At 37.1% G+C, this 23126-nt stretch overlaps 1 long non-coding RNA gene across 1 annotated transcript in view; it reads right to left on the bottom strand.

Annotated features, from left to right (window-relative positions):
* LOC146768398 (uncharacterized) overlaps positions 1–23126 on the bottom strand; it is a 50716-nt gene that overhangs the window by 21483 nt on the left and 6107 nt on the right. The gene's annotated exons all lie outside the window — the stretch shown is intronic.

The following is a 23126-nucleotide window of genomic DNA, read 5'->3' on the forward strand; positions in this document are numbered from 1 at the left end:
TGGTTTTTGTGTGTAAATGCAGACTGATTAGTAATGGCTGAAAAAGAAGTCTGTGTGCTAACTCATTAATTGCTTACCAAGTGATAACTTAGAATTGTAGTTAACTATTTCAAAATGTTTTTAAGGAAAGGTCACTTTTGTTGTTTGACTTGGACATGCATATTTTCGGTCATCCCTTGTTGCTCAGTGCTTTGCATGTTTCATAGGAATATAAAATTGAAAGTCTTCCCTCCCATTTGGTCACTAAATACATTCCCTTCTGGCAAAGACAACCATGTGAATAGCTTGCTATCATTCAGTTATTATTGGATACATTAAACAGCTTCCTTTTTCCTTTTTAATAATATTGTCCAGGGAAGCTCTGTAAGTCCCATTATATTATGTTCACTGCCAGTGCTCATGAACAAAGGAGAAAGATATACAATAAAACCAAAACCACATGTGAATTTCTGGCATGACCTGAAGTCAACAGGTGCTGTGACATCTGCTTGGATTTCACCGTGCAATTATAGAAAGGGAGTGCTCTCACTCCTTAGGGCTTCTCTCATTCAGCCATCAGAAGCTTGAGAGAAAGAATGGGAAGGTAAGGCTAGATTCAGGAAGAGATTAGAGCCCAAGATCTACACATTTAATCTAAAAGTCACCTACCTGGAACTTTAGCAGATCATTGCACCAGAAAAGTCTAAAGTTTACAGCTGTCTAAAAAATAAAATAAAAATTTGGTCTGGAGCACACCCAGAATACTTATGTCCTCAAAGGAATACCCAAATGATAGAAGTACCATTTCTTTCTCCTCTGTGAGGCCATACATGATTGGTGTTTTTAGACAAAAATAATCCTCAAACTTTTTCTTTTAAAAAATTAAGGAAAAAAGTACTGCATCTTTTGTCCTTAGCTTTTCTTGTCCTCACATGTCTATGACACTCAAGGTTAATTCTCAGGAGGACTTGAACTATTTCACCCACTTCCCAAGGGATTATGTTCTCAGCATGTCTCAAATAAACTAGAGTGAAATTATCTCAGTCCTATTAAACTGTCTCACACTACATACAATAATTCTAAAGGAGTACAGAGACTGTAGAGATTTTAAATGCCCAAGTCTATCAATTACTTCACAAAGCATGAAAAAGTTTAATCAGAAGAATTTATAAACCCACACTCAACTCTCCCTGCACTGCCACCTATAGAAGAAGAAAGAACGAGTGTGAATTTGACAGTGAGTGCTTCACAAAACTGGATAAATTGTATTGGATCTGTTGATCTCCTGCTTTAGGGTTTTTTGAGAAAGGGCATCTAATTTTCTCAGGAGGGAGAAAGAGAACCTTAGCTTTTTGAGGGAGTAAGTCTCATGCTCACTTGAGATTTCTAATTGTGATTATGTGCTCCCATAGACCACACTCTTGCACACCACATTCTCCATACACATATGATTGTTTAATGATTGATTTCTCCACCCTGAAAAGCTGATCCCTGAAAATTCTTTAACTGATGGAGAATACAGATGCAGAGAATAAGAGGAATCAGAATTCCTCCCTGTCACTCAGCAGCTCTAGGTTACTTATCTTATTGATTAAATGGGATATAATAATGCCAGTGTGAAACTGGACTGTTAAAACATTTTCCTGGGGAAGGAATACTTTTGGAACTTGTATAAATGTTCTTGCATTCATGAAAACATGGAGCTGATTAAGCACTGGATTGAAAATCAGTATTTCCCTTAAAAATTATAAGTCATGCAGACTCTCCTAAACAATTGCAAAATAAGCAAAAAATATCAGCTTGAAAACACTTGAATTGACAGGTTACAGTAAAGTTGCTTACATCTGCTGTCTTCTGAACAAAAAATAAAGTTTTCACTTTCCAAAAGATAGTGATTTTTCTTATACATTTCATTATGTTGTGCACTGTTGCTGCTGAAAAGACAGAGTTCCCAACCTTCAACCTTGTGGTTTTTCAATTTTTCTAAGGATGTCACATTTTTTAAAAATAAGTTCCATCATCTCACCTGAACTTCATGCCCCATGATTTTATCTTTGACTCTGGACATCTTGGCTCTTGATCTCGTCTTTCTACTTTAATTAAGTGGAAAACAATCATTCAGAGTAGGTAGCAATCTGGAATATTTCCATACAGAGATGTGGAAACAGGCAGGTTTTTTCTCTGCCTGGCTCTCATTTCTCTTGCTTTGAAGTACAACCTAGATAAATTATTTTCTGTTCTCTGTCCATCACATAATATTTGAGAGCATGTCAGTCTCCTGTAGCCTTACTGTACTGGCACACACAGGCTGTTTCAGTGGTTACAAGAGCTGGCAAAACAGAATTTACAGTGAAGAATAGTCAAGAGAAGGAGGCTTTACAGGGGCATGTAGGAAGGACAGGGAGAAGTGGCTTTAAACTGAAAAAGAGTAGCTTTAGATTAGACATTAGGAAGAAATTCTTTACCGTCAGCATGGTGAGGCACTGGATCAGGCTGCCCTGAGAAGTTGTGGATCAAACATACGTGGAAGTGCTCAAGGCCATATTGGAGGAGGTCCTGAGCAACCTGATCTAGTGGAAGGTGTCCCTGTCCATGGCCAGGGGTTAGATTTTTTTTAAGGTCTCTTCCAACCTAAACCATTCCAAGATTCTATATTTCTGTGACATGGAACAGGGCTAAACCATTGTCACGCCACAAACATGGACACAGCAAATACATCATCAAGTCCTCCCTACCTGTCTTGAAAGTATACAGTGTTTTGCTCTCCTGATCAAATAATCCTTTTCAATGCTACATCTTTTAAAAAAAATCAATTGTCAGCTACTATTTCACTAAATTATATCTTTGGACAGACTATTCTTGCAAAAAGCAAATAAGGGGGTGGAGATGATTTGCAAGATATAAATACAATAGCACTCCTTATGGCTAACAGGTTAATTTGGTATGCTGACATGTGCCTCATTTAAACACTTCTGAACACTTTGAAGCATTTATGAAAACAAACAGGATATGCTTTTTTCAGAAAGCAAAAAGGAAGGGCTGAAAGATTGTATTTCATTATCACCAAACCAGAAGGTGCAAAACTGGTACAATGCAGAAGTCATAAGAATTGTTGTGATCTAGAAGCAATCTGCACTTACCAGATATGGTGATGGCTTGAACTAGATCTTTTTCCTGTAGCAATGACACACATTCCCCTCCTCAAAAGAACAAAAACACTTTTATAGTCAAAGATGTCAGCTTTCCTTAGAAAACTGAATCCTTTGGGTTTATTACCAGGAAACTCAAACTGATTCATCCAGGCAAAAAGGAAGTTCTAAGAATTATAAAATATTCCATTTGCCTTATGTACCTTGAAGAGGGAACTTTTTGTGTCCTGCCTTTGTGACAGCCAGCTCAGTGGCCTTCACAGCTGAGGAGAACGGCACGTTCTCCTGTGAATTCCATGAAATAATAAAATTATTTAGTTTGGAAAAGAGTTTTAGGATAACTTAATCCAACTGTGAACCCAGTACTTCAAAGTTCACCACTAGACCATGTCCCTCAGCGCCACTCCTACATATCTTGGAAATACATCCAGGGATGGTGACTGGGCAGCCTGTTCCACTGCTTAACAACAATTTCAGTGAAGAAATTTTTCCTAATTGCCAATCTAAATCTCCTCTGGCATAATTTGAGGCTAGAGGATCACTTGTTACTTGGGAGAAAAGACAAACATACACCTCACGACAGTTGTTTGTAGGTCACCCTTTTGCCTTTTCCCAAGGTAACAACAAACCAGACAGATTCTGTAAGTAAAAATCTGTTAATATTTTTCAACTTGTACAAGGAAAAGAGAGACAAAAATTACTGGAAATAATACAAATCACTAAAGGTTGTTGCAACTAAAAACAGTATAAAATGGCTGGAGATATCCATTAATGTACATGACAAAGGACAGATGACACCCTTCCTGATTTTTGCCGTATCTTTTATATTATGAGAATTGCAGATCAAGTGAAGAATAGCCTGTCACACCACTGTCCAGAACATGCATCAAGGTCTATATTTGCATCAGTCCTGTTGATCTACACAGTCTTGATTGGTTCTTCTAACAAAAGTGAAGCCTTTGATCAGCAGCCTTTGCTCTCTCTGCACCAACACTGTGGATCCACCAGAAGGAAATCTGACTACCAGCACTATCAGGGCAGACCAACTTTTTGTCCACCTTTCTTTATGTCTATTACCTTTATCACTGGCCTGCATCTTCCAGTGAGTACTGCCACTCAACACATGAACCTAATTACTCTATTTTGGGTTATTTTCAGTTCAAAGTGTCCTTTTCACTGCTTACCAGTATAACACCAGTGCTATGCAGTGTGTCTTACAGATCAATACAATGGGATTTTTTGACACAAGCAAGCACAGGACATACGTCCTGGCAGATTCAATGCAACCTTCTACCAAACTTTATGGGAGATACCCTAAAGCAAATAATCAACTAAGCTTGGATTTAAATTTGGGTGAAATAATTGCCATCTTCTGAATGGAGGTGGACATGGTGGCTCATCAAGAAAAGAGAAGGCCAGAAATGGAAACAAGGAGCAAGCAAGACAGAGAGGGTGAGAATACCTTCACGTTCCTCAACACTAATGAGAGTCTTCATCACACCCACGATGCAAATTCATACTCTATTAGAAATCCTAAGTAGTCTTCACAACTGCTGTCACAAATCTTCTCTCTCAGATCAACTCTTGCAGCCCTCACACAGTCTGCTAAAATCCCAAGACACCCCCTGGGGAAGAAGGGCAGAAACTAGCAGGCTGTCCCATCCCATTCAACTACCCCAGCCAGGAGCAGATATGGGCTGATTCTTGGCAGGAATTTCCTTCATTAGTGGAAATAAATTAACATGGTCCCCCTCATGATCTATTCCCTTTTTGTGCCCCAAAGAGCCCTACAAAAGGCCACAACAAATGCTGATATTCAGCTATTGAGTTTCCAAATGATAACTCAACACTACATCCAATCTTAATTATGTTTAATTAGATATGACCTCTAATTCCAGTAATATCTTTAAGAAATTGCTCTTCCTAAACTCAAGTGGATACAGCTAAACATAAGAGGAAAATATACTGTAGTTTTAGCTTTAGATTTCTAAGCTCTAAATTTACTTCCAACTCTGAACCTAAACCTAATTATTACCTGGAGTCCTTTCTACTGCTGTCCCCTATATTACATAATAATTCTTGAAGACTATTATTTTATACTAATTTTTATTATAAATAAATATGAATTCTGTCTGTCTTCACAGATCACAAAAAGTGAAAATCCTAATGCAAAATTTAATTATATGAATGAATTGAAGGAAGACCAGAAGTAAATGAGAGCATAAAGCACTCGCCTAAGCTGTAGAGTTGTGTTTTCAGAAAAAAGACTCTTTTTCAGTACTAAACCCAAAACTTTAAACCTAACTCCAATCTTAATATTATTATCAACACCAACAGTGGTCACATCAATAAAAGTGAAAGAAAAGCATATTCTCATAGAGAAACACATCATCTTTCTGTTTCCCTAGTCCCTGGAATATCCACCCATAAACTGAGAAAAACAGAGTTTGGATTCCCTATTCCTAACCCTACCCTAGACATGACATCAGTGGAAATCTCACCTCTACAAGATGACACAGAACATTCCTCATTTCCAAAACCTGCACTTTTCCAACTCTTCAGTAATAATAGGATGCAGCAAAGATCTGGGTTCTTAAGAAGGAACATGTCAATAGGAGACAACCTCTCTTATGCTGAAATCTAATCTCAGTCCTAAATTTAAAGCAAGTTAGAACCTTAACCTAATGCCACCACTAGCCCTAACTTAATTACAACCTGGTATGCATTCAGACTCCAAATTACCCAGTATCTGCCTTTACCAGCAGCTGTTCTCTTCCGAACTTTGCAAGCCAGAGAGAATCAACTGGAGTCTTGAAAATCCAATTCTGAACTCTATATCTGATGTTAATTATTTGCAAGGCTTGAAGCATAATGACAAAGTACATCCAATTTCCTACCCTGTCATCACCTGCCCTCTTTGTAACTCTGTCAGACCACCAGTATAAAGACATGAACAAATATTCTGAAGACTTGAATTCCCAAATCCCAGTTATAATACTTGCATTAATTAAACACATGTAAATAGTAAAGAAGGATATAGAGCATTTACCCCTTTCTGCAGTCTTCTTGATTCTTCAGCCCCCTGACAAAACAAAAATCTCTACAATTCTTTCTCACACTCCCAAAGCCCAATTCAAAATCTACCTTGAAGACTGGTGGTAGTTTGCACACTCAAACAAGCAATGATCCTTTCAAAATTTCTCCCTTCTGAACATGTGGTTCCTAGAAGCTTTATATTCTGACTCTTACACAAACCATATATCACTTTTTAATTATTTTCAGAAGATAAGTGTGCAGATTGCAAATTCCTAGCAGATTTGTCTCCACAGATTAGTCCCAGCAAATTAAGAAAAAATATCCCCTTTTATATTTATTCTCCTCCCAGCCAAATAGGACCTTCTGCAATGCTACAGAATTCTGAATCTGCAGAAATTTCAAAGTCAACCCCAGTCCTAATTCTGGCTGGGGCCTATAGTCAACACAAAAATACACATCAAAATATTCCCTTTTGTCAGCATTTGTCCTCTTGCCAGTTCTGAGGAACTTAATCTTGGTTATGTTGACAGAGCCAAGGAAACTAATAAAATAGAATATTTCTTTAGTTAATTTTAGCTGGGATACATTTAAATAGGACTTCTAAAATTAAATATCTGGTTTTGGACAATTTTTTTCATTCTTTCTATCTCTGGATGGTCTGCATTGTCATCAAGTCATAAGAATGAACTGGATGGTGAAGAAAATTTTTCCAAATGAGTACATTTCACTGAGATGTTGATAACAACAGACAGCAACTTCTTCAGCTAATGTATCAAGAAATATTAATTTTTAAACATAAATGTATATAGTGTTCCACAATCCCACAGAATTTCTATACCACAAATTTAGAAGTGCTCTTCACCAGAAATGATAGACAGGAAGTAGGATACATAAAGTATTCTGTTATGAGGAGTTTAATTTTTGCAGCACTGCTAGGATTTCAGTTAGTGCCAGCATTTTTAGTTGCATACTTGATGCAAGTTCTCCACCTAGTGGAGTAATTTTTAATGCTCCAAAGGATCGTAATTCCTTTCATGTCATCATTTTTACTTCTGATTCATTTAAGGAGTAATAGAAACAATTCCTTACATAAGATTTTATAAATACTTAAGGTAAATAGTAAGGGTTTTTTTTAAAATAAAACTTCATTTCACACTGTGACAATATTTAAAATAGCTTTGGAAAACATAAAGACCAAGAAAACTATGAAAGTAAAACCAGTTACAGCAATCAACCTGTATCCACAAAATCATTTGAACAAAACAGCCCCAGATATTTTATTCATCTAGGTTTTGGTAGTTGAGTGAAGTTCTATTTTTAGGAAATCATATGCCCTCCACAAATATTAACAACAACCACATTTAATAGAAAATTTTAGAGCAGGTAACATAACTGCTCATAGAGCATTGGCCAACAACCCCATCCAGGTGTCAGAGTAAAAAAATAGCAATTTGAACAGCTTATTGTGGGGCACAGAAAATTCCAAATCACTTGAAGTTCTTGTTTTGAGGCTGGATAAAATTGTAAAATACATATTCTGGTGTTACCACATACTTGTGCATGTATGTACATCATGCAAGAATTCAGTGGGAAAGGAGAAGGAACATTGCCACACAGAAAGATTGTATTCATCTAACAAGATGAATATAATCATCCAGCCTGCTTAAATGCATGGACCATGATAATACTCCTCCCCATGCTTAAAAAGAGCAGCCTCCTAGAAGATAAATAAAATTTTAAAAAACCACACAAAATAAGTGCTTATACAAACACACAGTTCACATCACAGACCTACTGAGACCAGCTCTGGCCCACAGCTCCAGTACCTGTAATCACAACTGTAGCACACAGCACAGAGAATTTTAAATCCCTTCAGGTAGGCTGGTCCTGAGCCACTTCAGGAGACAAAGGTCAAAACAAAGGGTATGAATTTCACCCCTGTTCTTGCTGGCGACAAGTGCACTTCCAAAGCAATTGGTATAATGCACTGTGCTCCTTGCATGACACATTACTTAATAATTGCACGGCTGCATTTCAAGTCACCTTCAGTTCACAGTAGTTTTTAGTTGTGACTTGACAGCCAGAGTGGGTTACAGTTATCCTGCACTTGAGATAATGAAGGTATAGATTATAGTTGAGAGCACACATCAAACAAATGAGGTCACACGTCCTGACTCGATACAGATCACCATTATAAACTTGGTCCCATATAACATTACCATCAAAACGATGCCTTGACTTGCTCAATGCACTTACCAGAACTCAATTTGCCAGTATTGGAGATCGTGTTCCCTTTTGCTGATGAAGTTGCAGTTTAATTTTCTCACTGCACCGGCTGACTCCCCCACACTGCACCTTGCAGACTCAGGTAGCCTTGCTTGGGTACCCTATCTCTGAGTCAGCACACCATCTCACGTGCACACTACGCTGCCTGCACAGCAGCAGCAGGGACATGTCCCTGCTGCACAGAGGGGAAACTGAGACAGCAGCAGGAGGCTAAGACTTATCTTAAACAGACCGCAAACAAGCAGCAGTGGAGGAAGGAGACTTAACTGAGATCTTTTCCTGTATGCTGATAACACACAGCCTTCAAAAGCAGTGTATTATACTTCCAAGCAGAAGGATAGTGTTTAATCCAGCATAATAGATTTCTTAATGCTAGATTAGGCAACCTAAACACAGTATTCTGCAGGGTAAGACTCAAGATAAATCAGACAGTCTCCTTGTGTTTCCTTCCTATGTGTGTGTGTATATGTATATATATATATATATATATATGCATGTATGGATGGATGGATGCATGTATGTATGCAATACTATTTTCTACAGTGCCTGAGTGTCAACTGTGGCACAAACCTTAGCACATGTATTTTGTTGTATTTACTCTTCCTTACAGAAAAACTAAAATACAGGCAAATTACATAACTTATGGAATTTTAGAGCTTTCATTATTTCCTTTTCATGTTACTAATGTCCGTAAGCTTCCATCAAATTTTGGCCAGCCAGAAGCATGGAACACTCACAGCAACTTTAGTACACTTATTACTGTGATTCTAGTTTATGATCCATCACCAGGAGCAAATCACTTTTCCTCATTTCTGGAGATCAGAGGGCAGGCTTTAATAGTCCAGCAGCTCTTGACTGAAAAGAAAAGGGTTACATGACCCCCTAGTGCTGTCCAGTCCTTCAGAAGAACCTCAACCCTTTGAAGAGATGTGCAGAGAACTGTCTGAAGCTCAGAAAAGGCAAATCCCAGGTTCTGTACCTGCAAAAGAACACCAGCACAGGCTGGGCACTGACCTGCTGGAAAGCAGCTCTGCAGAGAAGGACCTGGGGGTCCTGGTGGACAACATCTGTCCATGAGCCAGCAGTGCCCTGGTGGCCAAGAAGGCCAAAGATGTCCTGGACTGCATCAGGAAGGACATTGCCAGCAGGTTGAGAGAGGTGATCCTGCCCTCTCCTCAGCCCTTGTGAGGCCACATCTGGAGTGCTGTGTCAGTTCTGAGCTCCTCAGCACAAGAGAGACATGGAGCTCCTGGACTGGGCCCAGTAGAGGGCTACAAAGATTATTGAAGTCCAGGATCATCTCTCTTATGAGGAAAGGCTGAGGGAGTTGGGCCTGTTCAGCCTCCAGAAAAGATACCTGAAAGGGAACATTCCCAATATCTGTAAGTATCTGAAGGGAGGGTGCCAAGAGGATGGATCCAGGCTTTCCTTAGTGGTGCCAAGCATAGGACAAGAGGCATTGGGCAGAAACTGGTACACAGGAAGTTCTATGGAAATATGAGGAAAAACGTCTTTATTGTGCTGGTGACCAAGCACTAGAAAAGATTGTCCAGAGAGGTTGTGGAGTCTTCCTCCCGGCAGCTATTCAAGAATTGCCTGAACACAATTCTCTGCCATGTGCTCTAGGACAACCCTGCTTGAACAGGAAAGTTGGACTAGATGTGTACCCTTCCAACCTGGCCCATTCTATGATTCTGTGAAATTGCAGAATCTTCCAACAGCTACCAACTGGAGCCACAAGGAATAAAAGTAGGCAGCAAAGGCTGCTAACAGGAGCTAAAAGGCCTGCAATGACTACACTTTGAAAGGTCCTGACCTCCTCAGCAACCTCGCTGTACACTTTTCACTTGCTTTTCAGTGTACAAGGGGTAAATTTTGGGGCTGCCTGACAGCATGCTCAGCCAGTGTGTGTACCCTAAGGAATCTGCTGGCCCTTGGTGTATTCCAGTTCTCATTTGCATGGTTGAAGTCAAAGAATATTGTATAACAAATATTGGCATGCAAATACCCCAAGCACAATGACTAGGGAACATCAGACTTAGACATATGATTGTGGCTGAAACAGGAGGGCAAAATTTATAACCCCTCTTCCCTATTCTTCTGCCTGGGAATATGTCTTCTGCTCTTCAGTTGTAGCTATTCTGGCCTTGTGCCAACATACTGCTTTACAGTTTTTATTCTTCAGTGACAGTAGTCTACTGATTTAATCTGCTATTCCTGGTTATACATTGCCTTTATTTCTTCCTGAGAATCAAAAAATATTACTGTCCTTCAGAGACAGGAAGATAGACTGGGTAATGATTTTCCCTGCTTGCCAGGTTCCTTTCACTGAGATTTTGACAAGGTTCTAGTAATGAGTGAGAACACATCTGCAATACTCTTCCATCCTGCTGTCCACAAAGGAGGGACTTCATGTGCTATATGCTTATATTCAAATAGGTCCTAAACTTTTGTAGTCCAAACAAAATGAGCTTATTACCTGAATGAAAACTGATATCATGTTCTTTGCTAGAACACAGAAAATCAGAAGTGGAAAAATATATTCTCAGACATTTGAAAAAATACCTTTAACTGAGGAGCATGCCTTGATTTTTATACTTGTTCACACAAGGATTGCTAAGAAATCTCATAATACTGAGCAGCTAGTAATTTATAAGGTTGTAGCTACAAAGCACTGCTTCAAGAGTGAGAACTAATATAATTGCATGGCCCTGGGTTGTTTGGGGTTTTTTCAAATTCCCTTATGGAATTGTGTGATGTTTTCAATATATGAAAGGAAAACCAAAGGAATCAAAATGACTTTTGGGGGCACAGAGCTCCTACCTTGCCAAATTTCATCTTGTTTACTACGTATTTCTTTGGTGCTGGGATTGTAGCACATCTTGAAGTATATGATTATGGGAAGAAACTTTCTTTAGTAGTCATGATGGAAAAAAAACAAGTAAAACAAACAAACAAACAAAAAAAAGCTGAACAATTCTGTGATTTTTTTGCAAAAAAAATCCCCTATGAATCAGAAAATGCAACCAGGACAAGTGGAAGTCTCTAGAAATTATTAATACATGGAAATATTTCCATCAAGGGAAATATTTAAGCATTGTTAGCCAGACTTGGAACCACTGTACCAGCATATACAAGCTTGGTATATATTTTACTTTGGAATAAAGTTACAGTTATCTATAATTCACACTATTATCCATGTTGGTGCCTCCTGTATTTGGTGGGGTTTTTTTGGTGGGTTTTTTTAATTCAGATATATTAAATTAAGCTGCCATCTGGTTTTGACTTTGGGCTACTTGGTACTTTTTTAATAACATTCCCTTTTTTTAATCACAGCTCATGAGGTGATCCTTTAAAAAATAAAGTGCTATTACAAGAGCACAGAACACACATCTCTGTTAGAAAACGTATATTCATATATCTACAGCTGAAGGCAATTTTCTGCAGATTGCCACTATGGAGTTATAGGAAGAGAGGGAAAATTTCTTCATTATATTATCATTATAATTAGGGGCATACTAGACACAGAATAAGTATCCCTTGGGAATGGACAGTGATTCCAAATTCTTTTTTTTTCTTCCTCAAAATGATAAATGCAAAACATTTTAAGTAGCTGTTGTTCCTTTTTTATCTGGGGTACATGGACAAAATCCATCACACTGTTCTTTTATGAATTAACCATTTACTTCAGAAATTCTAAAATGCCTTTCACAGACAGACATTGTTTGTTGGCTAGGCTTATATTCAGAGTTATAATTGTGGATATTGTTGGAGACATGCAGCCTATTTATGTGTATGAGACTTGGTCCTTTCCTCTCATCTGTAACATAATCCATAACTGAAGATTTACAGGAGAAGTTTCAGAAAAATTAAACTTTCATCTTTTATAGAATAGTACCACAGATCCATTATTTGCTTATTACCTGCAAAAATAAAGCCCAAGACACAAGGACATTGATTTCACATTACCCAAATTAAAAATCTTGGCTCTGTATGTAGTTTACAAAGCATGACAGGTCAAACTGGTATCTGAAGGAGCTCTCTGATTTGCTTTCTGAAGATGTCTGTTTGACTAGAAAGGGAAATTGGAAGGGCTGATGGCTAAACCTACATAAGGAAAAGTTCCATGTTTTGAGGAAGATTCTGATGCAAATTAGGATAGCCTCAAGGTAACTATGCTAAAGTCTGAGTTTGTTATTGGAGCAACAACAGCTAAACATTTTTATATGCAAGGCAGAGATTGTCTTTCTTATGAAAACAGCAAAGGAAGAGTCATTTGGGCAAGGGGGTGGTTGCTATTGTCATTATGTTAAGATTGTGATATGCAGATTTTTGGAATGTTTTTTTCCATTCACAGTTGCAGTGGTACAGTTTAGCAAAATGGATTGCCATCCTGCCCTTTGAATTGGCCCTTCAAATCCTTGTGTTTTCCTGCGTCCCGAAGATAGGAAGGGATTAAGGGTGACTGACAGCAGAAAAAAATTATGGAGGCACATACATGTTAATCTTGCCATCTTTTCTACTGGATTTGGAAGGAGAGGGATATTTATAGCTGTTCCTTTGTCTTGCTTTTGGACTAGCCACTGATTTTCCCAGCACCCTAGAAAACATTTCTAAAGGTCTGGGACAGAAAAATAATTCTTTCGAGACAACTAATCTCTCCATTCATGTCATTCATATGAAAGCAATTCTACACCCTTAATATTGGCTAGAATATTTGGTCTTGAGGCTCAGGCCAGGCTAAGACTGGGAGCCTCTGATAAACATTTCCTTTATCACAGTCTAAACTAACCCAATGTAATGTAACATTTGAAATTAAATCAGTGTACTTTTTCATGTTGGCAAACTTGGGACAGCAGCCTGTTTCTGGTCAGAGGCTGCAAAGGGTTTTCTTTTGACCTCGAACACAACAAAGGCCTTATCTGAAGGCCTTCTTAACTGAGAGGGACTCAGAATCTTGCCTTGTATAATCTGACTAAATAACTGTTATTAATTCAAAGATGTCAACCTGTTTTATAGAAGCTGAGATATAGGGGATGTTAAACAATAAGTTAAAACCTCTTCGTTTCTCAAAAAAACCCACTCCAAATCCCCTCTAATATTTGTTCTACATCATATGGGTTCAGCATTGCTAGGTCCCACTTTTTCAGAGTTTAGCCTCAGAATGCTGTTACCTCTGAATCTGAAACAGACCTTTATCTTTGCCCATTCAACCCCATACTAGGTACCAAACAGGAAAAGCAATCTGACACATGTTGCTAACCATCGTTTGTTACTGCTACTTATTGACATGTCTATATTGGATACCATGACAACATATCTACAGAAGAATTACAGGACTTAGAGGGAACACAAATGAATGCGCTTTGTTCACTTACAACTAAGTATGATCACTTCAATTTTTCACTTTATTAATATTTTAAATACATAAAGGCCCTTTTGTCCTAATGGATTCCAAAGCAAACCATTAAAAAAAGAAATAGTGGTGATTTAGATATTACTCCCCATAATTGGATTATATGTTTCTTGCTTCTGTGTTAAATTACTGTAGCAATTCAGCCTACAGATGACTAAAGTCTCAGATTTCTCAGTTGAGAAAGTCTTTTCTTTGAGCAACAGACTTGTAATTGTAGCACAGAATTTGTCAAAAGATCCATTCTATCCTCTGATGAATTAAACTCATAAAAGATGCAAGAACACATTTGTGCTGCTGATAGTGACAGCACTAGCTCTGCAGATGTCACTGTTGCTGTCACTTTGCCCCACATAACTCGGTCATTCTTGGGTATTTTTCCAGAAACTAGCACAAAGCCTGATTCAGGCCTTCCCTCTTAAACATGGCCTTTATAGTACATGGAATTATAGCAAGCAGGAAAAGGAGGATGCCATTTGGAGAGAAATTTCTAATAAATTTATATTTTCAATGTCTGAACTACAGTTGCAGCAAACTACTGGTCTTTAATTTGGCCTTTTGGGGTCAAGTCCCTGGTCAGTAGGCTCAGTGCGAAGTGCTGACCAATTTAGAACAAGCATTTTTGAAAAGACCAGCATCACAGAATCACTAGGTTGGAAGAGACTTCCAAGATCGTCGAGTCCAACCCAGTCCTAAACCATGGCACCAAGTGCCACATCCTTTTTATAAACACATCCAGGGATGTCAATGCCCCAAGCCTGTCAGTGTAAGAGGCATTTGAACAGTGCCCTTAACAGCATGCTTTAAGTTTTGGTCAGCCCTGTTTGTTCAGGCATTTGGACTAGAAGTTCGTTGTAGGTCTCTTCTAACTGAAGTAGTCCAGTCTATTCTTGTCTGTTCTAAGGGGAAACCAAATTATATTTACAAATATTGTATTTTATTAAGGATTTGAACTGAAAGAAAGAGACAAAGGGGAGTTATGGTTTATTTGTTTTTTAGAAATGTGACATGTAAAACAGGTACCCATGCAAGCAATGGCATGAGGATTTTCACACACCTCAAGTTAATATACCTCTATTTTTAAAGTTAACACTTGTAACATTTAACAGGCTTGACAGGAGAAGCTGAACTATTAGGAGTCTCATTTACCTGATGCAAATTGCTCCAGCAGAAGTTACTAGGGAAGACTTAGTTACTTGCAAGTATAATATAATGAATACCGGAAATATTTTTGCACAGGGATAGGAGAACTCTTCTATTAGCTAAGGAATGAATATTTAGAGAAGTCTGAAAAGAAATGGCATAGAATTGCAGCAAAAATCTATTTTCACATGATCAAATATTAAATTACTTAAAGAAGAGCTAGAAATTAGAATTAACTACAATATGAGTAAAAAAGAGAAGGTAGAATTCAGAAACAGGATAATGAAAAACTAAAATTTACATAATGTTCCAAGAAAGCCTGTCAGCAATCAAAACCCAATCAAATAAAATAAACCAGTATAAAATTACAGCTCCCTGTAAAAGGACAGATAAGACAGTTTAAATCAGTTTGGTTTATCATAATAAAGGTTGGATTTGACCAGGGTATCCTGGATAACTGAAAAATGTGAGTGTTAATTCTGTAAAAGGTAGGTTTGGGACCAGTGACAGATATACAGAGCAATATAATCCCAAATGCCATGCAGAAGAATAACATGTGAACAGACACAAAGCAGAAAACACTGACACATAAAATACTGTGAATAAATTAGGATTACTAATTTAGGTGGAAATGTAAGAGGGAAAGATGAGGATTTGTGGGATACTGGAGTCCATGGGAAGATGATTTTATATGGATATGCCTAGAAAGTTTGGAGAGTAAAGAACTGTGTCATATTGTCAGTGGACATAAATATATCAAAAAAAGTATAAATGGAAATCTCATTTTAATTAAGCACCATGGCTACTGAGACAGCAAGTAATTGTTCCCAACTGGGCTTGGCACTGTATCAATAGCCACAATGTTCCTGAAATTATAAACACATTACAGTAAAGAACTGCAAGTACTATGACTGTACTTCACCATTCTGATATCAAAACTGAGTTTGCAAAGACCTTCCTAATATGTTATTAATCAGTCCAGCACTTACGGGTATCATTACATTCTGATAATTTAGACAGAATGAAAAGAAAAGTGTCTCCCCAGAAATTGTCCCTAGTGTGGCAGGGGACTCTGAACATGCTTATTGAAAATTTGACAGCAATATATTGGAGGAATGCTACTGTTCCCTCACTCAAGAAGAGAAAATTAAACATAGTAATGTAAAGATTTTAAATATCATATGGTTGTTACTTTAAAAAGGCAATACTGCTAGTAAGTTTACAGGTATGAAATGGTACTGGACTTTCAGCATATGTAGGTTGAATCTATCTGGAAAAAGTAAGAATTTGTGTCTTGGATTACCAACATGGAGAATAGCTGCTTTGAAGATGAAGACTTATTGGAGGTGTACAGGAAAATAGCTTGGGAAATAGCTTGCAAAATAGTCAAATTTGAACATTTTTGAAGGTTTAAAATGGATCTGTAGTCTGCATATGAGAAATGGGACCAGTAGCCTGCAGAGAATATTTAATAATGTCTTACCTAATATATGAAATTATCAAATAAAACAGAAAATAATTATAAAGTATACCAAAATCAGACTCTCAAAAGCTGCAAAAAAACATAATGTTATGCAATAATGTCTCAAATCCAGGCCTTTCAGCAGGTAAATCTTGCTTCTCATCCTTAGACCCAGAAAAAGCCTACTATTAAGGGTTAATAGTAGAACAAAATACCATCTTCTTTAGGCACAAAAGTCCTGTCTGGCTGAGTAAATACACATGAAGATTCTAACAGCAGGTAAAATTATCATGCAAAATATCAGGCTGAGATACATATTTCAGTATGGAACAGCTTTATTATTGTCCTATCTTTAACTGATGATTATGAGGCACATGTCAGAAAAATGTTATAGCCACCATAAGAACATCTGGAACTTGGTGATTCTTCAAAGAAATCTCTGCTTAACAGCAACTGGCCTGAAATCCACCCTTATGTAAGGGATTTGAGGTTCATTGGCATAGTATTGATGCAAGAGGTTAAAACTGCTAACATGCTTGCATTGCCCCTGTTATGATGATATCTGAGTTTTCCATAATCTTGACAATATTTGAGAAAGTGTGCAAGAAAGTGCTAACCATATTTTTTACCAAGGAAACAACAGATCTGTTAGAGCAGTAAAATTCAAGTCACAAGCTAATGTCCCAGGTCTTAAAAAAACTTTCCATGATATGGCCTAAGTCCACTTTTAAGTTTTGGAGAAAAAGAGGCTGGCAGTTATAAGCTTCTTTATTGTTTTTACATTATTTAACCAGAAGACGTGACTGGGGGCATAGTAAGAATGATTTTGACATTTCTTTCTGTATAATAAAAGTAGATTTTGTAATGTAAGCTTCTCAATGAGCATAGAATATTGCAAAAGAAACTGACTTCAATAACCTATGGTAGCCTAAATTGTTCATTTTGACAGTCACTCAAGAAAGTGATGGTTCAGCTATGACTGCTGACCTTCCTCAAGGTTTCTTCTAAATAAGTCAAAGCAAACTCTCCAAATATCTAGAAGTACAATGTCAAAACAGTGTGCTTCAGAATAACTGTCAACATGTATGACTAAATTAAATTAACCTGCACCAAAGATTAAACATAATTGTTCTGAAATGTGTAACAGTCTTTGTATTTATAAAGGGAACTGCACCAAAATAACCTTGATAATTTCTATGGACTTGGGAAGAGGACACAAACATACAGTTTCTTAAAATCAGTGGTCAGCAGTTAGCATTGGTCCATGGAAACAATGAAAAGCCAATACTCTGTTAAATTAAACATCAATTGTCTCAGTTTTAAGATTTCATATCTGAGGTATTGTCAACATTAACTGTAAATCATGGTTTGGGGAAAGCAGATCTGTGTTCTCAAGTACCAAAGCACCATAGTTATTTAATTGTAGTGGTGTTGGGGAGGTTGTTAATGGCTATCTCAGAATTTCTTTTTGCCATTAGCAAGAGCATCCAAAGACTGAAATGGTAGGAATCAACTGCAGTGAAGTTAGGTTTTAAAAGCCAATCCTGTTATTCAGATCACTTTCACTGGCAATAAAATAATTACAGTAAAGCAGGAACATGCTCCACAAAAGACAAAATGACAGGGGTTACTATAGCTGCTATTTACCAAGACAAATCTGAAAAGATTTAATGTAGCTATTATTCACATATACGATCCTCTCAAACATTCAGGCTTCCTGAACAGTGTTGGAGTTGCAATGTTTATCCCTGAGTCAGTTATATAAATCTAAACTATCTATTTCTTGTCTCTTTTAATTCAAATCCCTAGCAGTAGAACTATGGGAATATATGTGTGCTTCAATACACATTATTAAAATTACTTAACTGAAAAAGAAGATACTGCAAATAGGAAAAACAATAAATAGAGGAAGCTGTTAGTTGGGAGACAGACATCAGTCTTTAGTATATGCAAAGACAGGCTTGTTTTTTCCCCTTGATGTTCACAGATAGGTATATTGCCATTTAAACTCATGAATTCATCCCTCCCAGCTCCAGGATCACTTAGCACGCCAGGAAAAGTACATGAGCCAAAATATGTCTTCAGGGAGGTGTTAGGCTGCCCTGAACAGTTGACTGTTCCAACATTTAGAATTTATGGTTCTGACATTACAGAAGTCATGTAAATCTTCAGGGTCAGTGAAGTCTTGAGGGTATGTTCAGTCCATTTTAAAAAAAGGAGCTATTAGTAAATTTTAAGGGTTTTTTTTCCCTCTGTTTCTCAATGGAGGCTGCTATATGCAAACTACTCTACAGCCTATTCTTAACCCTCTTGGAGTAACTGCGGCTCTAGGAAACGTTTGCATGCTGCCACAATCCATGTGGTTTTAGGAGCTAAATTATTCAGTGAAATATTTTTTCCGTATTCAAATCTTGTCAAAGCCTGCTACTTAAGAAGCAGATTCTCTAAAACAGACCTTTGCACTCTGGTTCCTGCAGCTCCTCTTTCCTGTGGTTACTACCAAATCTCTAGAAAAAGGCTCTTTCTTGGATTTGCAATATCTTATGAGCTTAAGTGATTCTTACAGTCTCCTTACTTCCTTATTTTTAATTTCTCATTCATAACAAAAAGTATTGTACCAAACTTCCATTCCCCTTCCACAGTTCTGTCTTGAGGAAAAAAGATTAAAAATCTCTCATTGACCTTGTTCCACCACTGCAGCAGGACTCTGAAGAACTCACTCTCCCTTTAATCCAATGCTTCCACAAGTTAGACTTCTCTGATGAGGGATTATGTTTGCCCTTGTACCTCCTTATTTTCAGCAATGGATTCATAGTCAAAGTCAGATGTAAAGACCATTATTGTTTGGTGAAGAATTTAAACAGCTCTACTCAAGTCTAAAATCTGGTTTTGCTTCAGTATCTGGGGAAATTTGCTAGGGGCTTACCTGATTTGCTTTGACAGATTTAGATTCTTAGTCAGTAGTCTAAGTTCAAAACACGCTAAATACACTCTGAGCCATGCTCATCACCTGTAATTAAAATCTGAAGTCCTTGGGCAGATGGTCCTCAGTTACTTTTTAAGGCATTTAATTCACAATGTGCACCTTGGTCTCTTCAATGCACTCTGTGATGGTAAGTTTATCTTTATTGCAGTACTTACTATTTCCTCCACGAAGAGGCAGCAGTTTGTAAAAGTATTGTACAAATATTACATGTTGCAAAAAGTACTGAAAGTACCTGTTATTAAATAGTTTGAAAATTAGATTCAGGATTAATGGAAACACAAAAAACTGGGTATTTTCAAAAGAGTGGGATAAGGAATATATATTTTTTCTGACAGAAAAAAACTATTTTCCCATAAATAAATATAATAAACAAGAAAAAGTTATGTCATGGATCCTTAATTGCAAACAGTTGCATTTATATATCTATATATAGATAGATACACACTATACAGGCTGTCCAGAGAAGTTGTGGGTAATTACATTAAAATAAGGCTCAGCAAAGTGCTCTTTCTTACTGGTCAGTTTTCGCTTCAAGTCCATTTTTCTCTAAAACTCAGCTAGATCACACAGATTACTAAGCATCAGTTAGACATGTGATTCTCTTTTGCAGAAAAGGCAGAGTCCAAATTCTTTATACAAAAATGTATGGAATTTACTCACTTCAGAGCATATGGTCAAATATCTGCTTATTTAAGTCTGCTATTTAAACCTATTTGATCTTTATCTGAGGTGTAGGATAAATTGTTTGCCTGTTTTAATAGACATTCACAAACTTAAGGCTTGTAAAGCTGAACTACTGAGTTATTTCAAACAACAAGAAAAAAAATCCATGTTCCAAGCTGACTTACATAAAATAAATATTTCCCATTGTTATTACAGCAAAAATTTCATCTAAGAAAGTACATGCAGATAAAATCTTCATTATTTTTTTCATAATTTAAATGCAAATTACTGACAGAAAAATCAACTTATTAAGATGAAACCTGAAAGAAGGAGACACGGAATGAATGGAATATTCAGTAAGCCATTCAGTTAATGTTTAAAAAGATCACAATTACACTTTTTTCCCAGTAAAAGTGGAGCATGAGGCAGGCTTAATTCAGACAAATTAGGCAATAATTTACTGGGAAATGGTAATAAGACTGTGAATCTCTGTATGGCCCCTTTGTTTTAAAAACTGGCCCATTTGTAGAATTAATTTGTAGTTTCTTTCCTTTTTCTTCTCTTCTTCCTTTCCATGTCTAGTGTAATCAACATAATTTTTCCAATGAAGTTGTTTTTATTTTATACATTCCATTATACTACTTAAACTGAGAATTGTATCACTTTCTCCATTTACATTTTCAATAAATATTACAATTGTCCTAAGCCTTTCTATGCATTTTCTCTGCTTGCCCTGACATTATACTAGAGGAAGTACACATTGCTTTCAATTGAGGTAACAGCTTTAATATCTTGGTTTGAGTCATCAGGAATCAAATACTTTGATTTCTACTAGGTCTAAGTCACATGAATTAGGTTACTGCTGCCATACCTTTCTGGGGACATTGGCTTTTGCATTCCTTTCTGTGCCAAGACAAGTTGCATCCCCAAGACATGGCAGAATTTTGTTGCATCCCTTCAGCATGGTAAGTCTGATGCAACATGGCAGCACCCCATTTACTGAGTAGATAAAAACCAATTAACTCTGTGTTACACATGAGAGAGAATGAGAGAATGGCTATGGCCTGACTGCTACTGCTGAAAGAATTTATCTAGTATGGTCATGGTCACTCTTTTTGCCAGGGACAGCTCTGTTTTTCCCCTTCATGTGGCTGGGTTCATGTACATGGCAAGAAGAACTATGGAACATTTCCACATAACTTCTGATCATGGAAAAATTACTTTAGTCTCTTGCCTGTATGCCCCTATTGTCTCTGTCAAAGAAAACCCCTATAAAGAGTACTAGAAGTAGGTTCCCAATCCCTATAGGATATAAGGCAGCATGCTAGGTCCACTGTTTTATGGCTGTAGCCAGCTGTTAAATGGCTGATTTCCTAAAAATAGGAAGTTTGGGGTTTATTTCTGAAACATTAGATTACTTTTCATAACCTGTAGACTATATATATATACATATATATATATATATATATAACCTGTATATATATATACAGGTACTATATACGGTGCATTTCTTTCCTACAGCACCAAGAAGTTCTGTAAAAGACTGGTCATCTTACCTTTTGAAAACATGGAGAAGAAAATACCATGACTGAAATTGTTACCCAGAAAGCCATTTTGTCAGTTTTCATGTAATTTTTGACTACAGAACAGAAATTAAAGTCATACTGAAGAAAATTAAGAAAATAGGATCAAGACACATAGTAAGGGAAAAAAAGGTAAAAAGCCTTGTAGGACTGTCAACATACCACAGGACAAGATTTATGGTGATGAGGGCTTGGCACTGCCACAGACTGAAACAATTTTCTATGCTAAGTAATTATGATGACATGAGGGTTGTGATAACTAAACAAGTTTCGCTGTTAAAAAACATGGAATTACAGTGGTTATTGATAGAATCTGAGTTTAAGTTTTAGCAGACAAGGGCTTCCTCAAGTAAAGATGTGGTACAATCCTTCTTTCTATTGTGAACTGGAAATAAGAATTGAAAAATCCCACTCTTAACATGGTATAGAACTATAAAAGAGACTGTCTGCCAAAGAGAAATAAGATGAAAATCAACTGTGCCTTGAAGCCAGGAAAATTGTTTTTCTCCTGCAGTTTTTGCCATGAAACATAAGAAAAAGACTTGACATCCAAAATTTCATACTTCTTTACATCTCATGACTATAGCAACAAGGTATTCCCAATAAACATATAGGAATGAACACCTACACCCATTTGACATCTAAAATTAATGGAAGCTGATGGCTGGGGAACGGTGGGATATGCTCCACTGCAATTCATTCCCTTGGGTTTTGTTTCCATTCTAGGAGGTATTTAGGTGTTTACCTTTCTCAAACACTATGAATGAATAGAGGTATCTGAATTAAGAGAAAAAAAGTCAGTACTTGCCCCCTTCGGATATATGGAATTAAAGACTCCCTAGCTTGCAATGGAAGGCTACAATGGCACAGCTCATGTGGGCAATAACAGCTCTGGTGTGACCTTCAGAGCCTGAAGACAAGTGAGGGAAATTGGGCTGAAATAACCTTAAGATGGCTGAAGTTTTAAAAATAAGTCAATCAAATTAAGGAAAATACATGCAGAAGCAAGGCTGCCCTCTACATCAACAATGGTTAAATATCAAAGGAGCCTACACATGTATTTTTAAAGTAAAACATCTTCTGATCAAAATTATTTATGATGAAGCTTATTCAATGGAATGCATAATGAAGAAGTACTTAAAAGAGAAATAACTCTAGTTTCATGCTATCTTGTTTTGCTAAATTTTAAGCAATTTCAATAGGAACTTAAAGCCTTTAACATAATTTTAGGTATGGTTTATATACAAACAGTTCTGTTAGAATTACCAGAAATTGCTATTACACCTTTTAGGAAAAAAATGTAGGGTAGGTTATCTGCTAATATCTTGTTGGAAAAAGATAATTTCTGTGACACTGTCCCTGATATATCCTCAACTCAGATCCTTTAGCAACTCTGCAGACTTCCAGAGTCTTAGACAGTTCCATA

This window comes from Lonchura striata, chromosome 2 (assembly GCF_050655825.1).
Source record: "Lonchura striata isolate lonStrDom1 chromosome 2, ASM5065582v1, whole genome shotgun sequence".
In the NCBI taxonomy this organism is placed as follows: domain Eukaryota; kingdom Metazoa; phylum Chordata; class Aves; order Passeriformes; family Estrildidae; genus Lonchura; species Lonchura striata.